The following is a 20,960-nucleotide window of genomic DNA, read 5'->3' on the forward strand; positions in this document are numbered from 1 at the left end:
TTTGTTACCCACATTCAGTCCCACAGCTGTGTCCCCCCCCTCCCCCCCCCCCCTTTTGATATCAGAGTCCAGTATGAGAGCTGTGGTTCCCTTGAATAGATATCGTCGCTTTGACCAAGCTTTCTACGATATACAGGAAAGTGGTCCGCGAGAGTTATTTAGGATTCGCAGTCGTGAATAGCAGTTGTTATGCGAGGGGTATAATCAATCTCTCTCTCTCTCTCTCGCCCCCCCCCCCCCTCCCCCCCCCCCCTCTCTCTTCTCTCTCTCTCTCTCTCTCCCCCTCTCTCTCTCTCTCTCTCTCTATTTTGGCCGTGGCTAGTAAAGGACTCTTTGTTGACTTCTCACTTCCGTTCATGGTTGGAATTCTTGAAGTGTAAAAGATACTTGTATTTCCTTAACTATTTGCAAGTCGAGACTCATCTTAGAGACTGGGAGCTCCTTTGAAAGATTGTTGAGTAGATGAGAGATAGGAAGAGAATGCCTTGTAGAGTTTCTCAATTAATCTTAGGACAAAAGTGATAATTTACAAACTAACATACATACATGACTTTTGGGGTTCATGAGAAAGAATAATGATTCAAGGCCTGACCTGGATTCTAATGGGAGTTTGGTCGGTCACGTCGACCCACGGAACTGATGACATTTGTTTATAAGAAATATGATGAATCGGTATTTGCACACATCCTATGATACAGAACATAGCGATATTTTTCATAATAGAAAAAGGATTTACAGTTACGTCCTACCATAATTTTGATTACCCCCTTGTCATCTGGGGAAGTTTGAGAACGTAACTGTTGTCTCAAGAAGTTTCCAACAAGTGTCCGAGGGCATAACAAGGAGGCACTAAAGACCTCTTTAAAAAAATGCAGTTAGACAGAAGAAAACAGCTACACAAGAAACAACATCCAAGGGATAAAAGTAAGAAGACTGATGCATTAGCAAACAGACCAACAAAGAAGAGAAAGGTGACAATGAAACTTCTTGAGGAAGAAGAGAGTTTTATTCTGTCTTCTGGAAGTTTGTCAGAAGAAATTATAGGGGAGGCAAATCCCAGAGGCGAAGATGCATTTTTAATTCACAGAAATTCACAAAGTCAAAGCAAGAGAAAAATGGGTTAATTGTGTAGTCTGCCAGAGGTGTGGCCATGTTTTGTGTAGTAAATGTAAACTGAAACTTTCATTTCTGACTTTTGTTCCTAAACATATATTTTCATTGTAATTTTTTTTTATTCGCAAAAAGGAATGTTAGCCTATTTTTAGTTATTTTCTAAAATGTTTTATATTACCACCTCACCAGTTTCACATTACCTACGCCATTTACAAGACTAGCCTATTTTTGATATTTTTAAACAAAAATTTGTGGCATTAAATGGATTCATTTTATTTCTCTATAATTAAGTGCGTTATAAGAATAAAATTTGCTAAAATTCCACACTATCTACCCCATTTACAAAGACCTGCATTTTTAAATATATTTAAACAAACATTTGTGGCATTTACATGGCTTTATTTATTTCTCTATAAATCTAAGTGCGTTATAAGAAAAAAATTTGCTAATATTTATGATCATATATATATATATATATATATATATATATATATATATATATATATATATATAATATATATATATATATATATATATATATATACAGGAAGGTGGGGCATCTGGAACGCAGTAGATTTAATATAAATAGGATGGAGAAAAGCTAGCGTAGCATCATACATGTATTTTCAAAATCCAAAGTTGAATATAATAATTTAAAACGTGAACTAAAAAAAATATATATAAATAAAATTAAAAAGTGAAGAATGCTTAAGTTAGTACCTATGTCTATGGAGTTAAAAAAAACTGAGTGACGTTGTCTGGTTTGGAAAGGAGGACGTCAACTATGCTATATATAGAACTGTGGAAGAAGTCTGACCATTTAATGGGGGCACAAGCTGTTTGATTGTTAACGACTCCAAAACAGAGAGAGAATAGTCATTGGGCGCTTGGGTGACAATGCGAAAATCCTTATATGAAAATGATGTTTTACATTTATTACAATGTTCTCGTATGTTGGAAAATTCTTTCGTTTTCAAAGTGCATCCCGTACGGTGACTGACTCCGAGATGAGAATCGATTGTGACTTTGAGCAATCTTTTGGTGGCTCCCACATATTTCCCGATCTTACATTTTCGAGCCAAGTAAAGCAATATACCACCAAAGACCGCATCAAAGTCGGAAGTTTATCTTTGTGGGAGAACAAAGAACCCAGAGTTTTAGGATTTTTTGCTATCAACTTAAGATTCACAGCCGGAAAAGTTTTCTGAATGACTTTTTGTATTTGCACCTTAAATGCGTTGGACTGAATGAAAGGTATAGAGGCATATATTAATAAATAGTTGTTCCAAGACATTTAAATTAAATAGTATATCCACGCTGTTACCACCGTGCTTATACGTTATCTTCCAGCTGGCATAACTTCCATAGCGAAATTCAATTTTTACTTCAGTTTTTTAAAAACAATTCGTATCCTCCAGCCTTATTCTTGAAATATGTCAATAACTTTTTAAATTATAAATTTCAGCCACGTCAGCTTGTACCGAACGTGCCTAAATTATTAATATATGCCTCTATACCTTTCATTCAGTCCAACGCATTTAAGGTGCAAATACAAAAGTCATTCAGAAAACTTTTCCGGCTGTGAATCTTAAGTTGATAGCAAAAATCCTAAAATTCTGGGTTCCTTGTTCTCCCACAAAGATAAACTTCCGACTTTGATGCGGTCTTTGGTGGTATATTGCTTTACTTGCCCGAAATGTAAGATCGGGAAATACGTGGGAGCCACCAAAAGATTGCTCAAAGTCAGAATCGATTCTCATCTCGCAGTCAGTCACCGTACGGGATGTACTTTGAAAACGAGAGAATTTTCCAACATACGAGAACATTGTAATAAATGTAAACATCATTTTCATATAAGGATTTTCGCATTGTCACCCAAGCGCCCAATGACTATTCTCTCTCTGTTTTGGAGTCGTTAACAATCAAAACAGCTTGTGCCCCCATTAAATGGTCAGACTTCTTCTTCCCCAGTTTCTATATATAGCATAGTTGAGGTCCTCCTTTCCAAACACACAACGTCACTCAGTTTTTTAACTCCATAGAGTTAGGTACTAACTTGAGCATTCTTCACTTTTTAATTTTTTATGTATAATTTTTTTTTAGTTCATGTTTTAAATTATTATATTTAACTTTAATGTTATTCCATTTTTATTAATATTAATACTGAGTTTTTTAATTTGTATATTTTGTATATTTTGTTTAACCAACAGCCCTGATGATGAGACCCAAAGTCTCGAAAATTTGGCAAAACTACATGTATGATGCTACGCTGGGTTTTCTCCATCCTACTTATATTATATATATTATATATATATATATATATATATATATATATATATATATATATATATATATATGATATCTATATATATATGGACGTGGCAGAACATATAATGAGAATGTCAGATAACAGATGGACAAAAAGAATAACAGAATGGGTCCCTAAAGATTACAAACAAAGCAGGGGAAGGAAGAGAAGACGATGGACTGACGAGCTAAGAAAATTTGCGGGTATAGACTGGCATAGAAAACACCGAGATTGACGGTGATTTGTAATGGTCAGAATCGGTATAAACTTATAGCCTCTCTGCTGGCCGACTCGATAGCGTCACTGTCCGTTTCTGATTTCGTTTCCTGTCCACTGGACGGTGGTTCGATCATGGGGGGTGGGGGGACGAAATTATCAACTAAAAAATTCCCCTTCGGTACATGTATGAAAATATGTCAATTCCGAGGTAGAGCAAATTAGATATTAAAGGACATTTGTAGCTCGAATGATTTATATGATTCACGGTGATGTGATAAGTATTCATAACAATGCTACGTTGGTCAAACGCTCGAATCGGCTAGCATGGTTGAAGAGGTTTCATATCGATTCTAATTATGATAACACCGAGATCGACGGAGATTTGTAATGGTCAGAATCGGTATAAACTTATAGCCTCTCTGGGCTGGCCGACTCGATAGCGTCACTGTCCGCTTCTGATTTCGTTTCCCGTCCACTGGACGGTGGTTTGATCCCATGGGGGGACGAAATATATTATCAACTAAAAGTTCCCCTCGGTACATATATGAAAATATATCAATTCCGAGGTAGAGCGAATTAGATATTAAAGGACATTTGTTGCTCGAATGATTTATATGAATCACGGTGATGTGATAAGTATTGTTTTTTTCAATATTTTTTAATAATATAATATAATAATTCTAATATATTATATAATATATTATATATAGATAATATATATATATATATATATTATATCTATTAAATATATGGTAGTGTGTGAATGAAACTCACCTGGGACACACAACACATACACACAAACATGTATGAGTGTGTGTACACTTTCATATGAACGTACAAAGAGTAACAGCGATACGCGAACGTTTTAGTTGCCTTGGCACAAGGTTATTTCACGCTCATTGTAGGATGAGGGTAACAAAACCCAAGTCATTCTTCGCATTAGAGAGAGAGAGAGAGTTTCCTAAAAAAACGCAATACCCTGCCTTAATAATAATTACAACTGCTGAAAATGACATGAAATTGCTGAAGTAAATATGCTTGAAAACAAATATGTTGTTGCAGAGCTACTTATAAAGTATATACTGTATGAAATGTGTAACTGTGCATCATGTATTATGTATAATAAAAGAAAAAGCCAAATTTAGCAAAAAACAAACATCTACGTTTAGCTACAATGTATGAGTATGAACTACTGAAACACAGAGCAGGGGATGATATCCAAATGTCCAGCTCTCTCAAACGTGGAGGTGGATGTGGATGCAGATGTTGCTTGCAATGCTAATGCAGATTCGGATGTGGATTTGCGGATGTTAAGTAATGACAATGCGGATGCAGATGCAATTTAATAAAAAATTTAGATAAATGCAGATGCGGATATTCGATACATCTCATATATATATATATATATTATATATATATATATATATATATATATATATATATATATATATATATACATAAATATATATATATATATATATATTATATATATATATATATATATATATATATATATGCACACAGAGAGAGAGAGCAAGCCGTTATGTGAATATACGTATTGCTGTCAAACGATCGACATCAAAGGTTTTCATCAAGTTTTGAAAACGAATATATTAAAGATTAATGCTTTCCGGGAAAGAATATTTGGAACTCATTAGCACATGAGGGTGAACAAGATTTCCATTTAGTGTTGACAGTTACTAAAAGCGACGCATTTTTAGTACCAAAAGAATGATTTATGAGTGAATACAGATTTCGTATTTAAAACTCGAGTTCCATTGAAAATGACGGATCAGCATCGATGTAGCTGATATGTTTCACTTCAAACTGAGATTGATGGCGGGAGTTTAATGGGTTCGAGGCTCTGACGTCTGACATATCATTCTAATTATCCGTTAATTCCAAATGATCTTCTACGTAAATGACGTGGTACGGCTGGTGTGCATGTTGGTATGCTAGGTGGAACTCGCAATGAATGTAGTGCATGACAAGAGCTGTTGTGCTTTGAGGAAAGGCTTTTAAAGTCAAATAGTTTACGCAAAGAAAGTTCTACCTTGCTGTCAGTATGAGCGACGCCAACGAGATACAAGAGCGCTCGACCCGGCCGTAGAACCTGCCGCCGTGGTTCAGCCATTCAAGCCCCAAAAGATCCTTTTTCAACCCGAAGGGCATTCTTCATCTTAAGCCCCATTTACTTTTTGCTAGTATATATCAGACCTCCTAGCCTTTGATATATTTTCTTTAAATGTTCGCATACACAAACTATATTTAAAAACCATACCTGCTATGAACAAAGTTAATCACTGACAAGCTGAACTTATCCAAATTTTGAGGCGTAGCGGCAATTTGGCCATCTCCCTCCTCTTGTCGGAGATTTGATCAATTTCATTTCTTAACAGACAGTGTAGCTATGTACCCCTTAATTAGTGTTCATAAATGATGTGGTATTTTTTACCTAGTTCCCACTTTATTTTCGGTACTTTGATATAATATTTTTCCTGCATCAAAACTAAGTAACTTTTGTGTTGGCACTGGATCACGCAGGTTCATGCCAATTTCATGTGCTTCTTGTCTGCCAAATTACGATAAATTCATGCTTATCTACCGATCCTAGATTCTAATCTTGCATACATGTACTTGGATGAAGGTCCCCGTCCTTTGCCCTTTAATCGTGCAGATTCACACGCCAATACTTACTTGATTTTTGCCATTTTTCATGTTGCAACTATCGTACCCTACGGGTATGAAAGCAGGTGAAAGCAACACCGCTGTCAGTTTGGGGATTATTCCCGCAGAGTTTGCTAGTGCTCTCCTACCTCTGATAAGCGCGATCGTGGTTATTAGTTATTTTTACGATATTTCTCCGACGTTTTCGTGGGACAAATACGTTACTGATTGTTGTGCCAGTGCTTTTTTGAGCAACTTTTTTCAAGAAAACAGTGACATTTTCTTCTGAATACGAGTGGATCGCCCTGCGCCCCTCCCCCCTTTTTTTTATTTATTTACTTCTTTTTTTTGTTTTTTGTATCTTCATATAGGAGGATATCTGAAAAGAGGTCTGATCTTGCTGGGAAGAGAACCAAATCCCACTCTTCCCTCGACCTTGCCAACGCCCCCGAATCTGCCAGAAGGAAAATCATGGATTCAGATGACTCAGACTGCGACCTCAAAACCCCACCTTGAATGTTGACATGAACGACAACAAATCTGCCTCTACCAGTTTTGCCTCTGAAAACCCTTCCTCTGCAAACCCACAGCACCTGATCAAGGAGCAAATCCTGACCCTTCCACCTCTGATGAAGGAGGATCGTTGACAGTAATCCAAAAGAAAAACACCAATATGGTAAGCAACAGTGCCTCATTAAACACCAAAACCCCTTTCAAAAAAAGTGCATTTAAGCCACAGGTTAATCCCTTTCCCAAATTCATGGTAGTAGCATCCGAATGTCATACACTACAATTGCTGCCTTAGAAGCTGACAACCCCACCCTTGTGATGTCAGCTAGACCAAACCATAAAGGTGATTTTCAGGGTTTTGCAAATGATCAGAGTATTTCTTTGATCAATCCTGTCTACTCAGAGCAGAAACAAACCTTCTCTCTCTTCAGTCCAGGATTGATCAAAGAAATACTCTGATCATTTTCAAAACCCTGAAAAACAAAATAGCAAGAATTCTCAACTTCCATGAAGGAGTAAACCTTCCCAAAAGCCAAATCACAAATCTCCTCACGAGCCTGAGAACAAAATTAATATGCAAAAGGAAGCTGCAGCAAAAAAAGAAGGAAACTCCTGATAACAATTACAATGAACCAGCCCATTGGGTCTCGCTCCCCAGCAACTTCAACTTCACTCTGCTCCCAATGAATAAGGCACTCTGCAAACCTAATCAACTCAGACAAGCGGCTCAAATAGCCACGAATAACACAAATGCACCCAATATCTACTATACACACGGCTCAGTTGACAGAAATGTGCCAGTAGTAGTGGCAGCAGTAGTCTCCACTTCCTTTAAAATTGGTTGGAGACTATCTAATCATGCGTCTACTTTACAAACTGAATTAATTGCCATCCAAAAACAATTCACACACATTCAAAGTGTGCAATTCATGCAATTAGGAATTAATCACACACTGAAAATGTACATATACTCACCAGTATAATGTCTGCTGCTTTTGCTCACCACAGCAATTGGATCCCCAGTTACTTAGGAACCCAAGGCAATGAGGAAGCTGATCATCTTGCAAAAACCACCCTCCAATGGGACACTATATTGCCATTAATCAGTCCTCAATCAAATGATGAATAACATTTTCAGATACTGCCAGAACGAAGCATACAGTGAAATCCATCGTACTTGTTCCAAGGATCAAGGTCTGCCAAATGGTATAAAGATTGTATTAAATTAGTCTCTCCCTTTCTAGAAATACCTCCAGGAGATTAGCTGTCATCATCAGCCACCTACGACTTGGATGCCTGTGCACCTGGCAAATGATTACCCAGAAAACAGAGCATGCAAGTACTGCGAACAGGTAGTAGCTCAACCGCTAGAGCACTATCTGCTACACTGCCCGGAGACTCTTCCCCTCAGGCAGAATTTCACAGAGGTCCCTTTAACCTGCACCAAAATGGTGATACATATAATTGAAAACTTTAAAACACTTTCAGCTTTTCTCAGATCCTGCCTGTCTCCCAGGTAATCAAACTGCCAACTCACCTTTCCCACATAATCATATAGCTCCTTTCACGATCTCACTTAAGGACCACAGCTATCTACTGTATAAGATAACATTTCATCATACTACTCATTATCATCATTTGCCTCCCTTCCCCTTCTTGCCCCCTAATTCCTGTCCCTTCTACTGCGATCTTAACAAGTTGTTCATAGAAGGCAGCAAGGGTCCCTGTATCCTTTTTTTTTTTAATCATCATATTCTTCTGACTCTAAATTTTATCTTTTTATTCCCTCGTCCTCCTACTTATTGGGATTCAGTGCTATAACACTCTCTCCTACTAATTCCTTTCATTTTCGGCCAAGTAGTTAAATTGAGCCGAATCTTATGTTCACATGCACAGTTGTTAAATTAACAGTTACGTGCCGGCATAAGACTGGCTTAATCTATCGATCGATCGATCGATCGATCACCGTTGCCTCTTCTCTCCTTGGACCACCATATAAGTTGTTTAATTTCTCACTATTAGTTCATTGTTCACGGGATGGGGCCGTGTTATTCATCTTTCATTTAGACTAGTGATAATGGCAGGCACATGTTCATTCGAATATGTATATCCCTCTTGTTCATTGTTAATAATTGCACTGATATTTATTTTTATTAATTATGAATTGCATTACCATTTAATGTTAATTTGTTATAATAAATTTTAAATCGTAGTAGTTTTCCCATTAGCGCCTACAGTTAAGCATTTTGAATACTATGTCTTCATAACTATACAACTAAAAAGGTATTTTGTTGAACCAGTTATCCTTTAATACCATACAATTAAGATACATATCTATATTAACTCTTAATTGGGTTCCTCAAGGGAACAGTCACACATGCTAACGTATATTGACTGTATTATTTTTGGGAGATTCGTTAACCTAAGGTTCCTGACCTTACAAGGGTTCGAAAATCTCCACAGAACAAGCCTCGAGCAAAACACTAGGCTATTGAATAAAACAAGCCATTAGCAAGCCGTCCAAAGTTAAGAAAAAGAGGAAAGAAATCAAAACAAGAATTAACTGACAGACAGCACGAATCATCAAAAGAAAATGATCCATATTTCGCGCAGGTCAGTGTTCAACGAAACTATAGATTGACAACCAAATTCAGCTGTGAAGAAAACGAACTGGTGACGGATGAATCAATTTAATGTCATTAAAAATGCATAAATTGGTAAAACAGTCGAAAGATAAAATTCACGAGACAAATGAAATTATCCAAGAGTGAAGAAAAGCACAAAACACAGAAAAGAATAAGTTAGTAGTAACCGAACGAGCCACATATAAACAAAGGATATCTCGAGAACAACCCAATAATAATAGTAAAAAAGACTCAGTTGTGGAAAAAAATTAAACATCAATGAGCAGAAAAACTCAGTGAGGAACAAACCAAACCACCAATGAATGAGAGAAACTGAAGATAAATTAGAAAGTCAAAGGTAAACGAAGACATTCAGTCCTGAACAAAATGAATTACCTATAAACAAAACCAATAAGAGAAGATGATGATCGGGTCAAGCAGAGTGGTAAATTATCCAAACCACCTTGAGACATCATGGCACTAACACAGAATGTTCAACTCGAGTGAATAAGACTGAAGGAATTAAAGCTCCTACGAGAGGGAGGGAAGCGGCAGGATGTTGATGCCAGCGCTTTCTCCATAATGAATTCATAGAGCAGTCTATTCTTTGGGCTCTGGCCAATACAAGGCGCATTAGCCCGGCTTCAGATTGAGCTAGGTACCACCTGGAAAGGACATTAATGACCCAATGTATCATTTGGGCGTAGACCCTCTCTCAAACATGTCTTGTTGAAAAGGATTGCTGCTTCAGCTCCATTAATTTTATAGAGTCTTCTCTATTTTCCTTATCAGAGACTTCTGAATTGTTCAAACTTGCAAGCAACGTGCCAAAGGGGATCGCCAAATCCGGTAGGGTCATTTCCAATATTCTTTATTACTATCCCTATTACAATCTACTCTCTCTCTCTCTCTCTCTCTCTCTCTCTCTCTCTCTTTAGAGTGAGATTCTTCTATTACTCCATAAGAGTGACGTTCTTGTTTTACGATCTGTCTAATACACCTCTCTTCTTCCTTATATCCAAGGTGCATGAAGGATCCGCCTCCCCCTGAGGATATACGGCTTTTCTACAAGTCCTTCATACACCTGGATATGTGAAAGAAGAGAAGTGTATTAGACACATCGTGAACGAGAACGTCACTCTTATGGAGTAATAGAAGAATCTCACTCTAAGAGAGAGAGAGAGAGAGAGAGAGAGAGAGAGTAGATTCTAATAGGAATATTCAATAAAGATATTGGAAATGACCCTACCGGATTTGACGATACCCTTTGTTGGCACGTTGCTTGCAAGTTTGAACAATTCAGAAGTCTCTGATAAGGAAAATAGAGAAGACTATATAAAATTAATGGAGCTGAAGCAGCAATCCTTTTCAACAAGACATGTTTGAGAGAGGGTCTACGCCCAAAATGATACACTGGGTCATTGATGTCCTTTCCAGGTGGTACCTAGCTCAATCTGAAGCTGGGCTAATGGAAGAAGAGAAGCAGCTCTCGCTGGTAATATATTATAGGAACCGCAGGAAAAGAGACCTGGTTTTGAGGAATAACCTCGCCCTTCCTGCAGGAAACCCCCTGAAGGGCAGAATAACGTCCGTCTACCAGTACACATGCCCTATCCAAGGATGTCATGGAATCTATATCGGCATGACGTCGTTACAGCTGACACAGATGATCTCATGCCATGTACAGAACGGCGGCCATCAAATACCACATTGAGCAAGAGGACATCGTCAGGAACACTGAAAATGATTGGAAGAGCCCCTGATCAGCGACGCCTACTTCTCCTTGAGGCGTTATTCACCATCGGTACAGAAACCTTATAATTAATTCCATTTTCTGTTCTCAAAGTGACTTCTTCATTATGTCATGCCCACCGGCGGTCATGCCGCTAAATTTCAAATCAGTGTCTGTATCAGAGACTATGTCTCTTTTCAAGCACTTGTCCTTTCTTAAACTACTTGTAAGGGATACATAACAAATTGAAGTCTTGCATTTATCCTTACAGAGAATATTTGAAATACTTAAGAAAGAAGATATTTCAAGCCTTAACTAATCTTTCATAAGCATATTCTACCTTTGCTGTTAAGGAGTAAGGCACAGATCTACTCTTTTGAAATGCTGGTCTAATACCAGGTTCAAGTTTAAGGGATGCAGTAAAATTACGAATACCTGAATTATCATTACTTAAAAGTACCTCACTCTATTCGAGTAATTCCTCAAATTCAGGGATTTAATCCTCAGATACTGAAATCTTATTGTTTTTGGAATCTATTACCTGGTTACAGATATTTTTCCAGTCATCCTTGATATATTTCAGTCAGTCTCTTCCAAATAACGCCGGTCTATTTCAGTTTACCACCAACAAATCTAGATTACAAGCGAGATTATCTTTATACGACACTGGAACACATATACTTCCCAACAATGGCACTTCATTACAAGAAAAGCTGTGCAAAGTTACATTACCTTCATTTAAGATAAAATTACCAAAATATTCCCATAAAAATGTTTTATTGATAAATTGTGTTGCCCTAATATCCAATTCCATCTCTACATCTACATTACCAATGTTGACTTAACCTTATATGGTTTAGGCTTAACTCTCCTATCCACTGCACAATTGTTGTATATACTATTGACTTCACAATCACTTTGACCTTTTACTTGTTATTTATTTGGTCTAGGAAGTGCTTCTTTTTCGCTTTCACTTAGGTGAAGGTAAAAAAGGAAGCGTGCGGGAACTGTTGGGCCTGTATTTCTTTGGCTAGGTCTACCAGAATTACTTCCATTTTTCGATGAAGTGGAGGTGACAGTCACATATTGATTTCTTATGATTTGCCAAGGCGAATGGCAGTTTTTTGTTATCGAGACATATTTATCTCTCTCTCTCTCTCTCTCTCTTCTCTCTCTCTCTCTCTCTCTCTCTCTCTTCTCTTCTCTTTTCTTTCCGTGGGCCGGCTGGCATGGACTTAGATAGATTTCTCCGTTCTCACTTCAGTCATATTGAAGGATGTTATGAAACACTTGAACTTAGAAAAATGGATGTATTCTCTTAAATATTTACAGGTCGATGACCATCTTGATATAGAAACTTTTCGAAGAGGCTTACTACAGAGAGGATAGTCAGAGAGCAAGTGATACAAAGTTGATAATGTTTCGTTTCAGGAAGACAACAGTAGGGGACAGACAAACACACATCCTTGACAGTTTACTTTGGTTCTCGTGAGAGCCGGGTTTAACATACCAGACCATGGGAAGGGTGTTCGTTTGTTTGTCTGTGGTTATGATACGTTAGCATCGCGCACATCCTGAGTGGACTAGCTATTTTTGGGAGTTTTTTCCTCATTGACTATTATACAGAGCGCAGCTATGCTTTTAATAAGGAAAATGGATTACATTTCCATTTTTTATGTAATTTTCACTACTTAATTTTGTTCGGTCACTACAAACAAAAAATATAAATAAGTCCATTCAGTGCAAATAATGTACTTAAGCAGGATGTGTGCAATTGCTAATCTAAGACCAAGGTAATGCAAAATAATGATGCAAATACTAATGCTAGTAATAATGCAAGTAATAATGCAAAATAATAATGCAAGTAATTATGCAAATGATGATGATGCACGTGCTAAAATATACACCAAAGGTAATTGTCCTTGTGCTAAATAGATATAAAAAGATTATGCTTGTGCTCATGGATATAAAATTGGAACATACTTGTACTAAATACAATATATGAAAACTATACACAGCACTGGTCATAAAGATAATTGATTCATTAGAGATACTAGTGTATTTCTGGTAGATATACATGACTTGCAATACCTGTGTAAGTATGCATGCATGGTTATATATGTATATAAGAACAAAAATTAATAGTACCTTGCTAAGAGATAAATGGTAAGACCTATATAGGCATGGTAAAAAGATACGTATTATATATATATATATATATATATATATATATATATATATATATATATATATATATATAAGCGAATACCACGGGAAATGATAGACAGGAATCCAAGCGCTTTCGTCTTTATTCAGACATCGTCAAGGAGTAGCTCCTTGACGATGTCTGAATAAAGACGAAAGCGCTTGGATTATCCTGTCTATCATTTCCCGTGGTATTCGCATTATTTATGAAGTCACGTGCATCTACTGTGATTTTTTAAGCATATATATATATATATATATATATATATATATATATATAATATATATATATATATATACATATTATATATACATATACATATATATATATATATATAGTATATATATATATATATATATATATATATATATATATATATATATATATATAACCGTGGCTAGCAGTGCGAAGTAGCGAAGGTCTTCATTAAACGTGCAAAAACAAGGATGGATCGGATCCATAGTAGCCAGGTTGTTCCGAAGTGGTTTTTCGACCGAAGGTTGTAACGAAGAGGAAGCGTTGCGAAGTGGGTGGTTCCCCAGGTGTAGTTCGCAAAATACGTTCTCCCCCGGATGATGGTGTTTATTCCATGGACGGTGTAGTTGGCCGTGGTTCCTCTGCAGCCGTCTGCAGCGATGAACAGATGAGAATCCACAGCTGACCCGTCTGGGCAGGTTGTTACTTGAAACTTCTCTAACGAAAATCGCAGCCAGGTTCCGTTGTTCAGCCTGTGAGCGAACTTAGACTTGTCATAGGGGTACAGATAATCAAGCAGTGTTATCGCATATGGGACAAAGTTCCGTTGAGTGCTAGGTCTAACTCACATGAAACCCTCTGAAGAAATATTCCGGAATTCAAAGGATCAGCCGTGCAAATTTTCCTTTTTATCATGGCTGTGTAGCAATTAACGAACGATTCCAGGTCTCTGATGACCGTAAAACTTTCCTTGTTAGTGGAAATTAATACGCAGGCAGACAGATTTGAAATAACTGGTAATGAGATATTCGACATGTAAGTGGGAAACGGTGCAACTTTATAGATCAGGCTTCCCATGCGTCGGAAGGATCAAAGGGATGTAATCACGATTTTGTTTTGCTCTACGCTGACTGAGATTAAACTATAATGGAATTCAGTCTTTTGCGATTCTATATATGGAGTGTAACCGACCCTGTCATGAGCATTCTATACAATCAATGTTAAGTCGTTAATGGGTAACCAGTGCAGCGACAGAACTCCTTTAGTAGCAAGTGTTATAACTTCAACTTAATCTTTGAATTTTTCAATAAAATGAGAAACTCTATTGTATATATGCTCCATTTTCGTATTATAGTAGATAATATCGCAAGCAAAGATTGAACGTCCTCAATATGATTCAAGTGTTACGTTTGGGTATCTCTAATCGTCTTAAAATTGACGATCAGAATAAGAGTATTGAAATATTACAGCATGAACAAGAATTAATTTTTTTCTTAACTCAATAAACAAATTGATTCAATTAACGAACTCATGGCAATCGTAAACGAACATTCGAACTTGAATGTTCGTTTATTATTGCCATGAGTTCGTTAATTGAATCAATTTGTTTATTGAGTTAAGAAAAAGTTAATTCTTGTTCATGCTGTAATATTTCAATACTCTTATTTTGATCGTCAATTTCAAGACGATTAGAGATACCCAAACGTAACACTGCAACAGAACAAAACAAATTAAGTGCGGCAAAGATAAACGGGTTAATGTTCTTTCAACATTGGTATGCGGCACTGACCACAGCAGGAGGTCATGTACTAATCCTTCTATTTCAGCCGTCTTATTCTGCAAATCAAGGACATTAACTTAGCAATACCCTAGGTATGAGCAAGTGGGTGTTCGTCACTTGAAGGAAAGTAGGTTCTGTGCAATTGAATCAAGGATTCAGCAAAAAGAGATAATTTGGATTTCAAATTGATTACATCATTTTCTTGTAAGAAAATAGCCTGCATGTCAACCTCTAGTATAATGTTACTAGACGAAATGAAAAGATCTTCATTTCTTTCAATGATTGAGCCATAATTAAATCGGACGTTTTTGGTTTTGGAATTAATCCCATTCGAGAAAAATGCCTGAACAATCAGTACAAAATATAACAAGACAAGGTTCATGTTGGAGCCTGGAAATAGCAAAATATATGTAATTATACATGTTTTAAAAATAACCATCGCATGAAATAAATGGTATACTGAGAGAAATAAAGAGGTTTTATATACATATATAGGAGATTTTTCATACAAACCCATAATGAGTTAAACTCGTATGTAAGCCCTAGATACTGCGAATGTCAGTAGGCTTGTTTACGTTCTGAACTTTCAGCCTATTCGCCACTGGAAGTTCGAGGATGATAAATGGTCCTTCTTTCGAATTTCGGCATTAGTTTGTAGTTCAGACCCTTTTATACGTACACACACACACACACACACACATATATATATATATATATATATATATATATATATATATAATATATATATATATATATATATATATATATACATATATATATATATATATATATATATAGCCTATATATATATATATATATATATATATATATATATGTATATATATATATATATATATATATATATATATATATATATACTATATATATATATATATATATATATATATATATATATATATATATATATATATATATATATATAATAATAAGTAGATCCGACAATGGACAAAGACTTCTACCTCGAAAAAATCAACCAGCTCCTTAGCGGCACAAACACTTACGAAAAACTGACGAAAAATCCCCTCCAAAACGTTCCCACAGAATTTTTTCTTTTTTGGAAAGTAAGATTAATTGGCCAAGACAAAAAGAGTATTGAACTATTAGAGAAATTTAAAGTAATTAATCCTAAATTACCCTACTTTTATGGCCTTCCCAAAACTCACAAAGACAATCTTCCATTCAGACCCATCGTTTCATGCGCCGGAGCTTTCAATTACAAATTTCTAAATGGTTAGCTGGCCTCCTTTCCCCTTTTTTAGGCACTTTTTCTCCCAGTCACATTAAACATTCGGAAGATTTTTGTCACAAATTCAGAGAAGCACATATACCACTTCACAACATAAAACTTTTAAGCCTTGACGTAGACTCCCTATTCACAAAAGTACCAGTACAGGACGTTCTTCAGTTTTTAAGGGAAAAATTATCCCCCTATTCAGATCATTTCCCATTGGCGCTTGACAAAATAATAAAGTTAGTCGAATTATGTGCATCTATACGAATTTTCATTCGGGGAATCATTCTACAAGCAAAAATTCGGGTGTAGTATGGGTAGTCCTTTAAGTCCTGTTTTAGCCAATCTGTACAAGGAATACTTTGAAACTACAGTAATAAATGCAATAAAACCCAAAAACATGCTGTGGATGAGATATGTGGATGATATCCTAACATTTTGGGATAATAGGTGGGGCAATTTTAATGAATTCATCTCAAAATTAAACGCATTAGTGCCCAGCATCAAATTTAAAGTTGAATGGGAAACAGACAACAAAATTCCTTTTCTTGATGTTTTAATAATCAGAGACACGACAGAATACAAATTTCTTTACCATATACAGAAAACCAACGTTCTCACTTTCATATATTCACTACTTTAGCATCACGACATTACTATCAAGATAGGTGTAGCTAGCAACCTATTCTTAAGAGCCTTACGAATTTGTTCCCCAGATTTCCTGGAAAAAGAATTTGAACTAATTCGCAAGCAACTTTCGTCTTTAAAGTATCCTGACCATATAATTGAGAAAGCAATTCACAAAGCAAATGTAATTTTCTACCGACCCCCTATAGACAAGACCAGAGATACACCCAACAATAAAATAAAAATTCCTCACCTGGAGACGATTAAGAGAGTAACCCACACCCTTGGGAAATCTAACCCTTTTGCATTTACCTACCCAAACACCTTAGCCAAATCCCTGATTACGTCCAACAAAGGAGGACATCTCCCATGGACACTGGGATCTATGAGATCCCATGCCAGGACTGTGACCAATCTTACATCAGATTTACAGGTAAATCACTTCCCCAGATATTAATACAACACAAACGGTCAGTTAGGTATGGACAACAGAACTCGCTATTTTCAACCATATAAATGAACATAACCATAGAATAAACTGGAATTTGTCACGTGTAATTTTAGCAGCAACTGCCGGTACAAGAGTCAAATGATGGAATCGGCTTAATAAAAGAGAAGCAGGTAATGAACATCTCAAAAGGAGCGTGGATTTCAGATGTCATCGACGAGGTTTTCATTCAACCAACGCTTAAGAAGATTAAAGGAAGATTTATCAGCGGGGGTGACCTAAATTGGCTTACTTGTGGACGGATCTCTTGGTATAAATACCACCTTTTCTGTAAACTTTTCTCATTCATATACCTGAAGAGAGAGACAGCAGTCTCTGAAATGTAGTACTTTTCTCTCTATATTTTGGTGTTTTTATGGGCTCCTTTTATGAGATGGAATTCTGTTGTTACAGAACATTTTTACCAGTCATATATATATATATATATATATATATATATATATATATATATATATATATATATTTATATATATATATATTAAATCGCCTACTGAACATTGTTTTGTTTGTTTAGCAGTTTTATTGTGATTATTCTTCATGATTATTTGAGCTTCTTCAAGATTCTAACAAAGTATTATTGAATCTGTTTACCACTAGCATCCACAATATCGTAAGAGGATCTGATAAATTGGTTATGGGTGTCAGAATATGAAAAGGTGTCTTAGCGGCGTGCCGTAGAGTGCTTTGTGTGGCGACATTTTGATAAAGTGATGATAACTGTGATTGCTAGTACTTGATACAGCAGGGATGATTATTCCCAATTGGGATCCATACCCCGTAGGGTAACCCGTAGGATGTTTAACACCTTTCGGTTCACACGTTCTACTAAACCATTGGATTCCGGGTGATAAATCATGGCATTGATTTTCTTTATTCCTAGGAATATGCACAAGGAATTAAGAAAGAGATTGTTGAATTCTTCACCAGAATCGGAGACTACCGTGTATAGATTTTCATTTTACAAATATAACTTTCATAGCAACTTTCTTGCACATTCAATAGAGGTTTTGTTCTTTAAAAGTATTAATTCTGTGTATCTGGCCAAGGCGTCGATTAATACTAAGAAGTGCCGGTTCCCTCTTTCAGACTCGTGAAAGCCTGTTATTAAATCTAGTAAGTGTACCTGTTCGAAGGGTTTGTTTGGCACGGGGTAAGTCCAAGACTGACAGGTGTCTTAGTGTGGCTTTTGTGTTTGTGGCAAAAGTCGCAATTGTTTATATGTTTCCTAATATCTGTAATCATCGTAGACCAGTAAAATAGTGATTTGCTTTTCGTGACATGATAAAAAAACCCAGGATGACCATGTGGGTGATTGGAATGCAACCAGTTTAGGACAGTCGGTTTAAGAGAGATTGGTACTACTACCTGGTCGTTAATTGACTGCAGTGTACTTCAGTTTTTCCTAGTCACGGATCTACACAGAATATTATCCTTGATTATGAAATTTTGCTGTGAATATTTTGCGCATTCCTTTTCTTTTGGATTTCCATTCAAAGCGTTTATTATTTTGCTTTCTGTTGTTCAGTCTGTACCAGTTCAGCGCTCCAACCCATGTCCTCAACGTTCTCGATCGATTGGGTCAACAAATTTCTCATGTTTGAACGCCATTGTAACGGTTTGTACGGGGTGGCAATATCTTCTAATTCAGCTTATGGTTCTGGATACGTTGGTGCGGGGTTGCAGGATAATGCGTCAGCTATGATATTTGATTTCCCAGGTAAATATCCTATCTTTGCGCCAAAGTCCTGAATGATCATATACCATCACGTTCTTGTAGGGCTGTGGTTAAGGTCAGTAAGGACCTTAACAGGATAGCCCGTAAATTATGACTTGAAATGCTCTAACGAATTGACAATAGCTAGCCCTTCCTTGACTATTACTGCGAATTTACCTTCAGAGGGCTTTAATTTACGTGAATAAAAAGCTGTTGGGAAAAGCTGATTATCATATTGCTGAAGTTGTACCCCTCGTACCCCCTGATCTGAGGCGTCAGTTGCAATAAAGAATTCCTTACTGAAATCGGGTTTTAAATTTTAAGATAGGGGAGGTGCTCAATTTCTCTTTCTAAAGTATCAAACGCCTTCTGATGTTTCTCCTCCCATATGAAATCAGCACCTTTCTTCGTCAGATCAGTTAAAGGAGCTGCAATTAGTGAGTAGTTGTGCACAAAGCGCCTATAATAACCAGAGATGCCTAAAAACTGTTGTACACCTTTAATATTAGTAGGTACACGAAAATTGCTGATGGCCGAAACCTTATCATGGACTACTTTAAGACCTTGACGGGATGCTGTAAAGCTCAATAGACTAGTTCTAGCTTGAAGAACTCGCACTTTGAAATTTTTACTCATAAATTATGTTGTCTTAATTTGTGGAGAACTAACTCAAGTTTATGCAAGTGCTCTTCTATGGTATTAGAAAAAAATTACAAGATCGTCCATATAGGCGTCGAGTGTTACACCTAGCAGGTCACCAAACACTATATTAAAATACCTGTAAAGTAATAGGGGCGCAACGTAAGCCAAAACGCATACGTAAAAATTCATGTCCCCTTGTCGTGCTAAATGCGGCGTGAGGTGTAATTTCTTTATCTAAGGGTATCTGGTGAAATGTAGTGAAGTATTTATTCTGACCTAACAGAGACAAAATGTCGTCGGTACATGGCACTGGGAAATGATCAGGAATCATTTCGTCATTTAGGCAACGGAAATCTACATAAATTCACCAAGTCTGATCCTTTTTTGCCACAACAATTAAAGGAAAGTTATAAGGCTATTTGATTTTTTTTATAACTACTTCGTCCAACATTTTATCTGCTTCTTCATTGATTTCGTTCTGAAATTTCATAGGAGACGGTACGATGGTACATAGATGACTTTATTTTTATCCCTTAACCTGATATGATGTTCAATTACATCTGTTTTTCCTAGAGATTCATCGCTAGTGGAAAAGACCGTGATATTTGGGTAAGAGCTCCTGGATATCTGCATTTATTTTGCTTCTGATTGATTGTAAAAGAGACTCGTCGACAGTGGGTTGCGCGGTGTTAATTTCAGCGACAGTAAGAATTTGGTATTTGTAAGATTCAACATCTATGGACGTGTTGATTCTGTTTGATTATTAAATCGGTATTCAGGTGGTTACAGACTTCACATTGACCTGATGATGAGAGTCAACAATGTACAACACTTGTGTTAGGGAAAGTCCATTAATTTTCAGAGAGTCCGAAAGGATTAAAATTTTTGATCATGGCAAAATTTTCCTTACACGTATTGAAAGGTACGAGGGAATATCAGTTCAAGCGACTGCGTGTAGGTTGCCAGTGCGGGTTTACAAGAATTGTGTTGGGTGGCTTGAATGATATCATTATTCATGAGACATGTGATCGGTTCTTCAATGTACGTTACTGTTTGAGTATCTGTCTCCCTTTGGTCCAAAA

General features: G+C 36.5%; 1 pseudogene; it reads left to right on the top strand.

Annotated features, from left to right (window-relative positions):
- Positions 1–6,831: 6,831 nt before the first annotated feature.
- LOC135198978 (blastula protease 10-like) overlaps positions 6,832–20,960 on the top strand; it is an 83,594-nt pseudogene continuing 69,465 nt past the window's right edge.

This window comes from Macrobrachium nipponense, chromosome 25 (assembly GCF_015104395.2).
Source record: "Macrobrachium nipponense isolate FS-2020 chromosome 25, ASM1510439v2, whole genome shotgun sequence".
Taxonomy (NCBI): domain Eukaryota; kingdom Metazoa; phylum Arthropoda; class Malacostraca; order Decapoda; family Palaemonidae; genus Macrobrachium; species Macrobrachium nipponense.